Consider the following 12,748-nt stretch of genomic DNA (forward strand, 5'->3'; position numbering starts at 1 on the left):
TCCTCACATCAAGTCACTGCCCCTGTCACATGCAGCCCTGTCCTCACTAATACCCCTTTCACACCGTCAATTCCGGATCCCACCCGGGAATTGGAAACGGGTCGTTCCCGGGTGAGAACCGGCATTGGACGCTGCTGCTGGCTTCCCCGACACGGCAATATGCAGGGCGGGTTGCCATAGCGACGGGGGTAGGGGGGGGGGGGGGGGTTTGGCAGCAGGGGCGGAGGCAGAGCTGGGAGATTAGATCATCTCCGCGCCGCCTCTCCCTATTGTAGTGAATGGGTCCGATCCGGGAGCCTGTTTACGCTGCCACTGACACAGTATTCAACCCGGGAAAAACACTGCTTTATTCCCGGGTTGAATTGCCGGGTCAGGCGACCCAGGATTTCGGCTATAGCGCTTTCACACCACACGCTGACCCGTGTCGACCCGGCAATATGCCGGGTCGGTACCGGGTTATTTGTGTGATGTGAAAGGGGTATTACACACCACTCATCTCCTGATATACTGTACTCTGTCCACCTGCGGACTCTGCTTCTTTCCCTACAATATATAACTCTCAATCTGTGGCTTCCCGCTGCCCCCATATCTATCCTCACATCAAGTCACTGCCCCTGTCGCATGCAGCCCTGTCCTCACTAAACACATCACTCACCTACTGATATACTGTAATCTGTACTGCTGGGGATCCTGCTCCTCCCACTATACAACTACCAGTCTGTGGCTTCCCACTGCCTCTATTCCCCCCCTCGCATCAAGACACTGCCCCCGTCACATGCAGCCCTGTCCTCACGTACATATCATCTCCTGATATACTGCCCGTCTCATGCAGCCCTGTCCTCACGTACACATCATCTCCTGATATACTGCCCCCGTCACATGCAGCCCTGTCCTCACGTACACATCATCTCCTGATATACTGCCCGTCACATGCAGCCCTGTCCTCACGTACACATCATCTCCTGATATACTGCCCCCGTCACATGCAGCCCTGTCCTCACGTACACATCATCTCCTGATATACTGCCCCTGTCACATGCAGCCCTGTCCTCACGTACACATCATCTCCTGATATACTGCCCGTCACATGCAGCCCTGTCCTCACGTACACATCATCTCCTGATATACTGCCCCCGTCACATGCAGCCCTGTCCTCACGTACACATCATCTCCTGATATACTGCCCCTGTCACATGCAGCCCTGTCCTCACGTACACATCATCTCCTGATATACTACCCCTGTCACATGCAGCCCTGTCCTCACGTACACATCATCTCCTGATATACTGCCCCTGTCACATGCAGCCCTGTCCTCACGTACACATCATCTCCTGATATACTGCCCGTCACATGCAGCCCTGTCCTCACGTACACATCATCTCCTGATATACTGCCCCTGTCACATGCAGCCCTGTCCTCACGTACACATCATCTCCTGATATACTGCCCGTCACATGCAGCCCTGTCCTCACATACACATCATCTCCTGATATACTGCCCCTGTCACATGCAGCCCTGTCCTCACGTACACATCATCTCCTTATATACTGCCCCTGTCACATGCAGCCCTGTCCTCACGTACACATAATTTCCTGATATACTGCCCCCGTCACATGCAGCCCTGTCCTCACGTACACATCATCTCCCGATATACTGCCCCTGTCACATGCAGCCCTGTCCTTAAGTACACATCATCTCCTGATATACTGCCCGTCACATGCAGCCCTGTCCTCACGTACACATCATCTCCTGATATACTACCCCTGTCACATGCAGCCCTGTCCTCACGTACACATCATCTCCTGATATACTGCCCCTGTCACATGCAGCCCTGTCCTCACGTACACATAATTTCCTGATATACTGCCCCCGTCACATGCAGCCCTGTCCTCACGTACACATCATCTCCCGATATACTGCCCCTGTCACATGCAGCCCTGTCCTTAAGTACACATCATCTCCTGATATACTGCCCGTCACATGCAGCCCTGTCCTCACGTACACATCATCTCCTGATATACTGCCCCTGTCACATGCAGCCCTGTCCTTAAGTACACATCATCTCCTGATATACTGCCCGTCACATGCAGCCCTGTCCTCACGTACACATCATCTCCTGATATACTGCCCCTGTCACATTCAGTCCTGTTCTCATGATAACTTGTCTGTGTTGCTGTGAGTAGTTCAATGGGTATCCGGACTCCAGGTCGACAACAAAAAGGTCGACACACCTTAGGTCGACACCAATTGGTCGACACAGACAAAAGGTCGACATGGACAAAGGGTCGACAGGAACAAGGTCGACATGGAAAAAGGTCGACATGAGTTTATCACAATTTTTTTCTTTTTTTGGAACTTTTTCATTCTTAACGATCCACGTGGACTACGATTGGAACGGTAATCTGTGCGGAGCGAAGGCACCATACCCGAAGCATAGCGAGCCATGCGAGGGGACGCGGTGCACTAATTGGGGTTCCCGGTCACTCTACGAAGAAAACTACACAAACCCCCCCCCATTAAAAACTCATGTTGACCTTTTTTCCATGTCGACCCTTTTCCATGTCGACCCTTTGTCCATGTCGACCTGTGTGTCGACCAATTGGTGTCAACCTTTTTGTTGTCGACCTGGAGTCCCAGAACAGTTCAATGAACTGATGCTCTATTAACACAGGGGAATGTGGGCAACACTAAAAGCTGCACTGCCCTTGGTCAAAAGCATTTTTATAATGGCAGCATACATAATTATTTTAGTCAGAAAAATATATTCCCGTAAAGCTACTAGAAATCCTCAAATACAGAGAAAGATCCATACACGTTCTTGTGAGAATCGGTAGGATTATTGATGTAACTTTCTGTTTCTGAGCAGTTCAGGGATTAAATCCATAATCTCTGAGAGAAACTAAAAAACCTGAATTTTACCATAAAGCAAAAAATAAGAATTTACTTACCGATAATTCTATTTCTCGTAGTCCGTAGTGGATGCTGGGGACTCCGTCAGGACCATGGGGAATAGAGGCTCCGCAGGAGACAGGGCACAAAAGTAAAAGCTTTAGGATCAGGTGGTGTGCACTGGCTCCTCCCCCTATGACCCTCCTCCAAGCCTCAGTTAGGATACTGTGCCCGGACGAGCGTACACAATAAGGAAGGATTTTGAATCCCGGGTAAGACTCATACCAGCCACACCAATCACACTGTACAACCTGTGATCTGAACCCAGTTAACAGCATGATAACAGCGGAGCCTCTGAAAAGATGGCTCACAACAATAATAACCCGATTTTTGTAACAATAACTATGTACAAGTATTGCAGACAATCCGCACTTGGGATGGGCGCCCAGCATCCACTACGGACTACGAGAAATAGAATTATCGGTAAGTAAATTCTTATTTTCTCTGACGTCCTAAGTGGATGCTGGGGACTCCGTCAGGACCATGGGGATTATACCAAAGCTCCCAAACGGGCGGGAGAGTGCGGATGACTCTGCAGCACCGAGTGAGAGAACTCCAGGTCCTCCTCAGCCAGGGTGTGCCCCTGACCAAGTAGCAGCTCGGCAAAGTTGTAAAGCCGAGACCCCTCGGGCAGCCGCCCAAGATGAGCCCACCTTCCTTGTGGAATGGGCATTTACATATTTTGGCTGTGGCAGGCCTGCCACAGAATGTGCAAGCTGAATTGTACTACACATCCAACTAGCAATCGTCTGCTTAGAAGCAAGAGCACCCAGTTTGTTGGGTGCATACAGGATAACAGCAAGTCAGTTTTCCTGACTCCAGCCGTCCTGGAAACCTATATTTTCAGGGCCCTGACAACATCTAGCAACTTGGAGTCCTCCAAGTCCCTAGTATCCGCAGGTACCACAATAAGCTGGTTCAGGTGAAACGCTGACACCACCTTAGGGAGAAACTGGGGACGAGTCCGCAGCTCTGCCCTGTCCGAATGGACAATCAGATATGGGCTTTTGTGAGACAAAGCCGCCAATTCTGACACTCGCCTGGCCGAGGCCAGGGCCAACAGCATGGTCACTTTCCATGTGAGATATTTCAAATCCACAGATTTGAGCGGTTTAAACCAATGTGATTTGAGGAATCCCAGAACTACGTTGAGATCCCACAGTGCCACTGGAGGCACAAAAGGGGGTTGTATATGCAGTACTCCCTTGACAAACTTCTGGACTTCAGGAACTGAAGCCAATTCTTTCTGGAAGAAATTCGACAGGGCCGAAATTTGAACCTTAATGGACCCCAATTTGAGGCACATAGACACTCCTGTTTGCAGGAAATGTAGGAATCGACCGAGTTGAAATTCCTCCGTGGGGGCCTTCCTGGCCTCACACCATGCAACATATTTTCGCCAAATGCGGTGATAATGTTGTGTGGTCACCTCCTTCCTGGCTCTGACCAGGGTAGGGATGACCTCTTCCGGAATGCCTTTTTCCCTTAGGATCCGGCGTTCAACCGCCATGCCGTCAAACGCAGCCGCGGTAAGTCTTGGAACAGACATGATCCTTGCTGAAGCAAGTCCCTTCTTAGTATCTCTTGAAGTTCCGGGTACCAAGTCCTTCTTGGCCAATCCGGAGCCACGAGTATAGTTCTTACTCCTCTCCTTCTTATAATTCTCAGTACCTTGGGTATGAGAGGCAGAGGAGGGAACACATACACCGACTGGTACACCCACGGTGTTACCAGAGCGTCCCAGCTATTGCCTGAGTGTCTCTTGACCTGGCGCAATACCTGTCCAGTTTTTTGTTCAGACGGGACGCCATCATGTCCACCTTTGGTCTTTCCCAACGGTTCACAATCATGTGGAAGACTTCCAGATGAAGTCTCCACTCTCCCGGGTGGAGGTCGTGCCTGCTGAGGAAGTCTGCTTCCCAGTTGTCCACTCCCGGAATGAACACCGCTAACAGTGTTATCACATGATTTTTCGCCCAGCGAAGAATCCTTGCTGCCATTGCCCTCCTGCTTCTTGTGCCGCCCTGTCTGTTTACGTGGGCGACTGCCGTGATGTTGTCCGACTGGATCAGCACCGGTTGACTTTGAAGCAGAGGTCTTCCTAGGCTCAGAGCATTGTAAATTGCCCTTAGCTCCAGTATATTTATGTGGAGAGAAGTCTCCAGACTTGACCACACTCCTTGGAAATTTCTTCCCTGTGTGACTGCTCCCCAGCCTCTCAGGCTGGCATCCGTGGTCACCAGGACCCAGTCCTGAATGCCGAATCTGCTGCCCTCTAGTAGATGAGCACTCTGCAGCCACCACAGAAGAGACACCCTTGTCCTTGAAGACAGGATTATCCGCTGATGCATCTGAAGATGCGATCCGGACCATTCGTCCAGCAGATCCCACTGAAAAATTATTTCGTGAAATCTGCCGAATGGAATCGCTTCGTAAGAAGCCACCATTTTTCCCAGGACTCTTGTGCATTGATGCACTGACACTTGGCCTGGTTCTAGGAGGTTCCTAACTAGCTCGGATAACTCCCAGGCTTTCTCCTCCGGGAGAAACACCTTTTTCTGGACTGTGTCCAGAATCATCCCTAGTAACAGCAGACGTGTCGTCGGAATCAGCTGCGATTTTGGAATATTTAGAATCCACCCGTGCTGTCGTAGAACTACTTGAGATAGTGCTACTCCGACCTCCAACTGTTCTCTGGACCTTGCCCTTATCAGGAGATCGTCCAAGTAAGGGATAATTAAGACGCCTTTTCTTTGAAGAATAATCATCATTTCGGCCATTACCTTGGTAAAGACCCGGGGTGCCGTGGACAATCCAAACGGCAGCGTCTGAAACTGATAGTGACAGTTCTGTACCACGAACCTGAGGTACCCTTGGTGAGAAGGGCAATTTGGTACATGGAGGTAAGCATCCTTGATGTCCAGGGACACCATATAGTCCCCTTCTTCCTGGTTTGCTATCACTGCTCTGAGTGACTCCATCTTGATTTGAACCTTTGTATGTAAGTGTTCAAAGATTTCAGATTTAGAATAGATCTCACCGAGCCGTCTGGCTTCAGTACCACAAATAGTGTGGAATAATACCCTTTTCCTTGTTGTAGGAGGGGTACTTTGATTATCACCTGCTGGGAATACAGCTTGTGAATTGTTTCCAATAATGCCTCCCTGTCGGAGGGAGACGTTGGTAAAGCAGATTTCAGGAACCTGCGAGGGGGAGACGTCTCGAATTTCCAATCTGTACCCCTGGGATACTACTTGTAGGATCCAGGGGTCCACTTGCGAGTGAGCCCACTGCGCGCTGAAACTCTTGAGACGACCCCCCCCACCGCACCTGAGTCCGCTTGTACGGCCCCAGCGTCATGCTGAGGACTTGGCAGAAGCGGTGGAAGGCTTCTGTTCCTGGGAAGGGGCTGCCTGCTGCAGTCTTCTTCCGTTCCTCTACCCTTGGGCAGATATGACTGGCCTTTTGCCCGCTTGCCCTTATGGGGACGAAAGGACTGAGGCTGAAAAGACGGTGTCTTTTTCTGCTGAGATGTGACTTGGGGTAAAAAGGTGGATTTTCCAGCTGTTGCCGTGGCCACCAGGTCCGATGGACCGACCCCAAATAACTCCTCCCCTTTATACGGCAATACTTCCATGTGCCGTTTGGAATCTGCATCACCTGACCACTGTCGTGTCCATAAACATCTTCTGGCAGACATGGACATCGCACTTACTCATGATGCCAGAGTGCAAATATCCCTCTGTGCATCTCGTATATATAGAAATGCTCTATAGTCAATAAAATACTGTCCCTGTCAAGGGTATCAATATTTTCAGTCAGGGAATCCGACCAAGCCACCCCAGCGCTGCACATCCAGGCTGAGGCGATCGCTGGTCGCAGTATAACACCAGTATGTGTGTATATACTTTTTAGGATATTTTCCAGCCTCCTATTAGCTGGCTCCTTGAGGGCGGCCGTATCTGGAGACGGTAACGCCACTTGTTTTGATAAGCGTGTGAGAGCCTTTTCTATCGGGGGAAACCCACGCATCATCACACACTTCAATTAATTTATCTGATTCAGGAAAAACTACAGGCAGTTTTTTCACACCCCACATAATACCCTTTTTTGTGGTACTTGTAGTATCAGAAATATGTAACACCTCCTTCATTGCCCTTAACATGTAACGTGTGGCCCTAATGGAAAATACGTTTGTTTCTTCACCGTCGACACTGGAGTCAGTGTCCGTGTCGACCGACTGAGGTAATGGGCGTTTTAAAGCCCCTGACGGTGTTTGAGACGCCTGGACAGGTACTAATTGGTTTGCCGGCCGTCTCATGTCGTCAACCGACCTTGCAGCTTGTTGACATTATCACGTAATTCCCTAAATAAGCCATCCATTCCGGTGTCGACTCCCTAGAGAGTGACATCACCATTACAGGCAATTGCTCCGTCTCCTCACCAACATCGTCCTCATACATGTCGACACACACGTACCGACACACAGCACACACACAGGGAATGCTCTGATAGAGGACAGGACCCCACTAGCCCTTTGGGGAGACAGAGGGAGAGTTTGCCAGCACACACCAAAACGCTATAATTTTACAGGGACAACCTTATATAAGTGTTTTCCCTTATAGCATCTTAATATGTAATAATATCGCCACAAAAATGCCCCCCCTCTCTGTTTTAACCCTGTTTCTGTAGTGCAGTGCAGGGGAGAGCCTTCCCACCAGCAGTTCTGTGAGGGAAAATGGCGCTGTGTGCTGAGGAGAATAGGCCCCGCCCCCTTTTCGGCGGGCTTCTTCTCCCGTTTTTCTGACAACCTGGCAGGGGTTAAATACATCCATATAGCCCCAGAGGCTATATGTGATGTATTTTTAGCCAGCATAGGTACTTTCATTGCTGCCCAGGGCGCCCCCCCCCAGCGCCCTGCACCCTCAGTGACCGTTGGTGTGAAGTGTGCTGAGAGCAATGGCGCACAGCTGCCGTGCTGTGCGCTACCTTAAGAAGACTGGGAAGTCTTCAGCCGCCGATTTCTGGACCTCTTCTCTCTTCAGCATCTGCAAGGGGGTCGGCGGCGCGGCTCCGGTGACCCATCCAGGCTGTACCTGTGATCGTCCCTCTGGAGCTAATGTCCAGTAGCCTAAGAAGCCAATCCATCCTGCACGCAGGTGAGTTCACTTCTTCTCCCCTAAGTCCCTCGTTGCAGTGATCCTGTTGCCAGCAGGTCTCACTGAAAATAAAAAACCTAACAAACTTTTTCTAAGCAGCTCTTTAGGAGAGCCACCTAGATTGCACCCTTCTCGGCCGGGCACAAAAACCTAACTGAGGCTTGGAGGAGGGTCATAGGGGGAGGAGCCAGTGCACACCACCTGATCCTAAAGCTTTTACTTTTGTGCCCTGTCTCCTGCGGAGCCGCTATTCCCCATGGTCCTGACGGAGTCCCAGCATCCACTTAGGACGTCAGAGAAATCCCACAGAGGACTTCCGGTGGGCGGGGCATCTAGCATGGCCGATTTTTAGCAGGGCTCCTACACAGATGCTACAATCTACTCTAATCCTCCTTCCATAACCATCTGACTTGGATTTCAAGTGGAGAATTTGATTGCCGTGAAGGTGGTGAAGCGATTAAGCCTATTCTTGTGTGGGGCCCAATTTATATTCCCCGGGGTCCAACCATCGTGACTGGTGGCCTGCCTGCATTGAGACGTCCACATGGCATGGGGTCTCTCACTGCAACGCTGAAGCCTTATCATGGGCTTCTTTTCTTCCCATCCCCACCCCTGCTACGTTTCTACTAGTGGCTCGTTACTGCTGTAAATCTGGCTCCCCACCTTTGATTTCTGTTGGAGGGTGACCTGCTCACCAAAGCCGCCGTGGAGTATACCGCGCCTACTGCCATGTTCCCGGGTCTAGTCACTCAGCCGCGTATCCCCTTACTCATCTGGAGGGCAAAGTCCGGCGGTATTTGCTGCATCCGCTGTTCGTCATCTGCTGCCGCACGAGTAGCTACTGTGGAGTGCGGGCTCCCGGGTGCAGGAGGCTGCTGGCTTCTCTTCACGGCACAGGGTGATAGTGTGATTGATTCTCCTGGGATTGCTGCGGCTGATGAGACGAAGACCCATCTGGGACCCGTTGTAACCTGCTTCTCCTCACCTCACCTTGAGGGTGGCTCTGCTAGCATCCGCTGGGGTGCCCTGCTCTTCGGCTGCCTGGTGTCAGCTTCTTCTGGTGGGACCTGCTTACGTAGGTGGATTTAGCCTCCCTTCTCTGTAGCTGGCATACATACGGTCACCTGGTTCCCACTGCCTGAGTCCCGGTGTAGTGCAGCCGGTGTTCTGCCGAGGTGTCCCGACTTCCCCACTGAATGGTCCTACGGTACTAGCATTCTCTGTCACCCCATCTCTTTACTAATACCTCCCCACCTCTTTTTCTTCTCTCCCCTGCTTGGCTCCCTACCCTCCTCGTGTCCCCCCCCCACCACCTGTTCTCCACTCCCCGATCTCTGCATACCCTACGTTTCCTCTTTACATTCTTCTGATAATAGTACTGACTTTCTATTGGCCCTTATTTACGGTTTGCCTTCCGAGGTGATCACACGTAGCAACTTTTTGCTGCCCGTGCGATCTACTAGACTCCGCCTATGGGGGGTTTGCATAGCAAGGCTGCGATCGCTTGTGTAAGTTTTGTGTAAAACAAGACCAGGGTAAGACTTACTTACACAGTGCGATGAATCCAGCGTTGCAGGTTTCGGAATTGACGTCAGACATCCGCCCTCTGAATGCCTCGACACACCTGCGTTCGGATCTTCACGCCCAAAAAACGGTGAGTTTACGCCCCCCCCGGAACGCCTTCCTCCTGTCAATCTACTTCGGGTCGGAATGACCCCCATGTGGCTTACAATCACGCTGCATTATTAAGGCACTTAAGTGACTGGCTTCACAATACTTCTGTGTATACCAACACCTCTCTAGAACAAGGTTTCTTGCCTACCATGGACCTAATTTGCTTATTGCACCAGCACGATCGAGAAATACCCAAAATTTTCAAGTTAAACCCACTTTTATGGACAACACGAAAAATCTGGCATATCATACGTCACTCAGCCGTCTTAAATCCCTACCATTCTTTACACCTGCCTTTGATTAGGAATGCCAACTTTCTTGATGGCATGGCTGCTCACCCCTTTACTGTGTGGAGACTGGCGGGGATTACTAGCATTAGGCACCTCGTCACTATAGCTGATAGACTACTTTTGACCTTTACGAAGGCTTCCTCAAACTGTGGTTAGGCTATACCCCCTAGCTTTCTTACAAGCACGATTTTATGTATCACATATATTGGGGCATTTTTGGGTGTTGGACTGGACTGGAACGTCTCTTAGCATATCCAGTGTCTACGTCTAAAGCCATTTCAATCCATTACACTTTTTTAAGGAAAAGTATAGACCAAAGTAAAGCAAATGCAGGTATGTCCAAGTGGTTGATCCACTTTCCTGCTTTGTCCGTGCCTGCTCTGGAAAAAAAACCCTATATTATTCTCGAAAAGTGCTTCCAGCCAGTATGTACCCAGCCAGTATGTACCTTGAACTCTTTTTGAATACCTACCATATGTACCTTTCCCCACTTCGGCGCTTTGAAATGGGATCCTCAGAGACTCACTCTTGCCCAAAATGTTACCAGGATATAGCAGACATTTACCATTGCCTTTGGGCTTGCCCCATAATTCAGTATTTTTGGCACCTAGTCCACCGATACGCGGAAACCAAATTAGTAACCTTTGTACCCTTCACTACTGATTGGGCGATTTTAGGGGTCCTTGACCCAAACCAACACATGACTCCGGAGAGTAAGAAGCTGCTACTGGCTCTGAGTGCAGCTGGCAGGAAAACGATCCTTCAGGGATGGACTGACCGTGCACGCCCACAGATACCTTTATTTTTAGCAAAACTTAATTTCTTGTTTAAAATGGATTGGGTGGAAGCAATAGTAGACAAAGAAAAACAGGTGGAGCGCTTTTTTACATTGTGGCAGTCATACATGAATACCCTCCCCCTTAACACCAGCCGTCAGATCCACCATAGCTTGAAAAACACTACTTGGTATCTTACACAACTGGCAATGCACGACCCACCCATATAGCTTAGTTGATAGGGGGAATTACTTTGGTATCTCCCATCAGGTCCTATATTAAGGTGTAATATGGCGATTGCCACACTGTCTTATCTTTGTTATATACCAATGCTTGTTTTGGATGTACTGGTGGGTCTGATATAGGTTATCACTGTTTGATTGTAAAAATTATACTGTGTATTCCTTCGCAAATGCTATATACCATGACTTAGTTGCGATGTACAAATTACCCAATATGTCTTTGATTCATAATGTCTAAATGACAACTAAAATAAAAAAAATCCCACATAGAAGTAGCAAGGAAAATACCACTGAGTTATCAATGTGATCCTCCTACAAAATTATCTCCTTTTTATTCTCTCTCTGTAAGGCAAACAAATATGGCTGCCACAGGGTCACAGTTTCCAGCATCATGTCATGTGATGCTATAGAGGAAAATTAAAAGGTGACTACAAAGCTGAGAGGAGTGTTCCAAACTCCTGGATAGTAACTATATCATGTGCCGTGTAACTGTGGTTGCTATGGTAATGAAAAGCAGAGCCACAATGAGGATAATGTGCGACCAGTGATTTATGCTAAGCCCCCCCTTCCATATTCTTATATTGGGATCACTGCTATAGGCAGGCTACATGAAATCACCCGCATTTTTTGTTCAGCCACCTCATTATACAATGTAAACAAATATGTAACAATCATAATGATTGACAAGTTCCGTTTCTGAAATGACAAAAGCACAATGACACACTCAGTGCACACACACTACCGGGCAGCTTCAACAGGATAGCTTGTATGAAAACGTTCTATTAATAAATCAATATTACTATCTGCAATAAGTACAGTCATGCACACACATGTTGATTCATTACTGTGTTTGTAAGTTCACTGTGTTTTTAATATCCCCTTTTCCGATACATAAAAATCCCAGGTTATTGCTCGTGAACCCAGGACTTTTGTCATGGGAAACTACTAAACCCGGGTTCAGTGACCAGGGTATCCAACCCTGCTGGTGACCAGGGGTTTTCCCGGGAAGGATCAGGGTAATAAGGCTCAGTGTAAATAGGTTACCTGAATCAGTCCGGCCCGGGATCCGTTTATAACATAGGAAGAGGTGGCACTGCACTTGTGTGCAGTGAAATCGCCGACTCGGGAATAACCCAGCCGCCTGTCTGAAAGGGGTCTCAGCCGGGTTGCATCTGGGTTGTACCCTTGTACAAAATCCCGGGTGCGACCCAGCCTTTTAATCTGAAGAGGGTATAAAAAATAAAAAAAGCAGCCAGGACTCCCTTTAGGATATCGGTTGCTTCAATATAGCCAAGATATACACATGGGTCAAACTAGTGTGCCAATGGTTGCAAATGCGAATTTTACAGTGACACTTCGCCAATGGCGATAGGCTGGCTGTGAATAAGGAACCCGGGATTGTTAAATTAATTGCTGCGCTATTGAAAGGGCGATTCCATGAAAAGGAGCAAAAATGTCCCATACTGTATGTGACACTGTAAAAGGAGGAGCAGTGTATCTTGAGTTTTCAACATAGGTTGACAAGTTCAATTACTGTATACAGCTCTCTCATTGGGTTTCATAAAAAAAAAAAAAAAAAAAAAGGCTCCTAATTTGGAGATAAGCTGAATTATCAAGTAAGGGTTTCCGCTATAAAACGGTAGTGGACTTGGCTAGTC

The 12,748-nt window shown here is 49.0% G+C and overlaps 1 protein-coding gene across 4 annotated transcripts in view; it reads right to left on the bottom strand.

The window, feature by feature from the left end:
* Positions 1 to 12,748, bottom strand: part of ITPK1 (inositol-tetrakisphosphate 1-kinase) — a 263,064-nt gene that overhangs the window by 11,478 nt on the left and 238,838 nt on the right. The window lies entirely within an intron of this gene.

The sequence above is a fragment of the Pseudophryne corroboree genome, chromosome 12 (genome assembly GCF_028390025.1).
Source record: "Pseudophryne corroboree isolate aPseCor3 chromosome 12, aPseCor3.hap2, whole genome shotgun sequence".
In the NCBI taxonomy this organism is placed as follows: Eukaryota; Metazoa; Chordata; class Amphibia; order Anura; family Myobatrachidae; genus Pseudophryne; species Pseudophryne corroboree.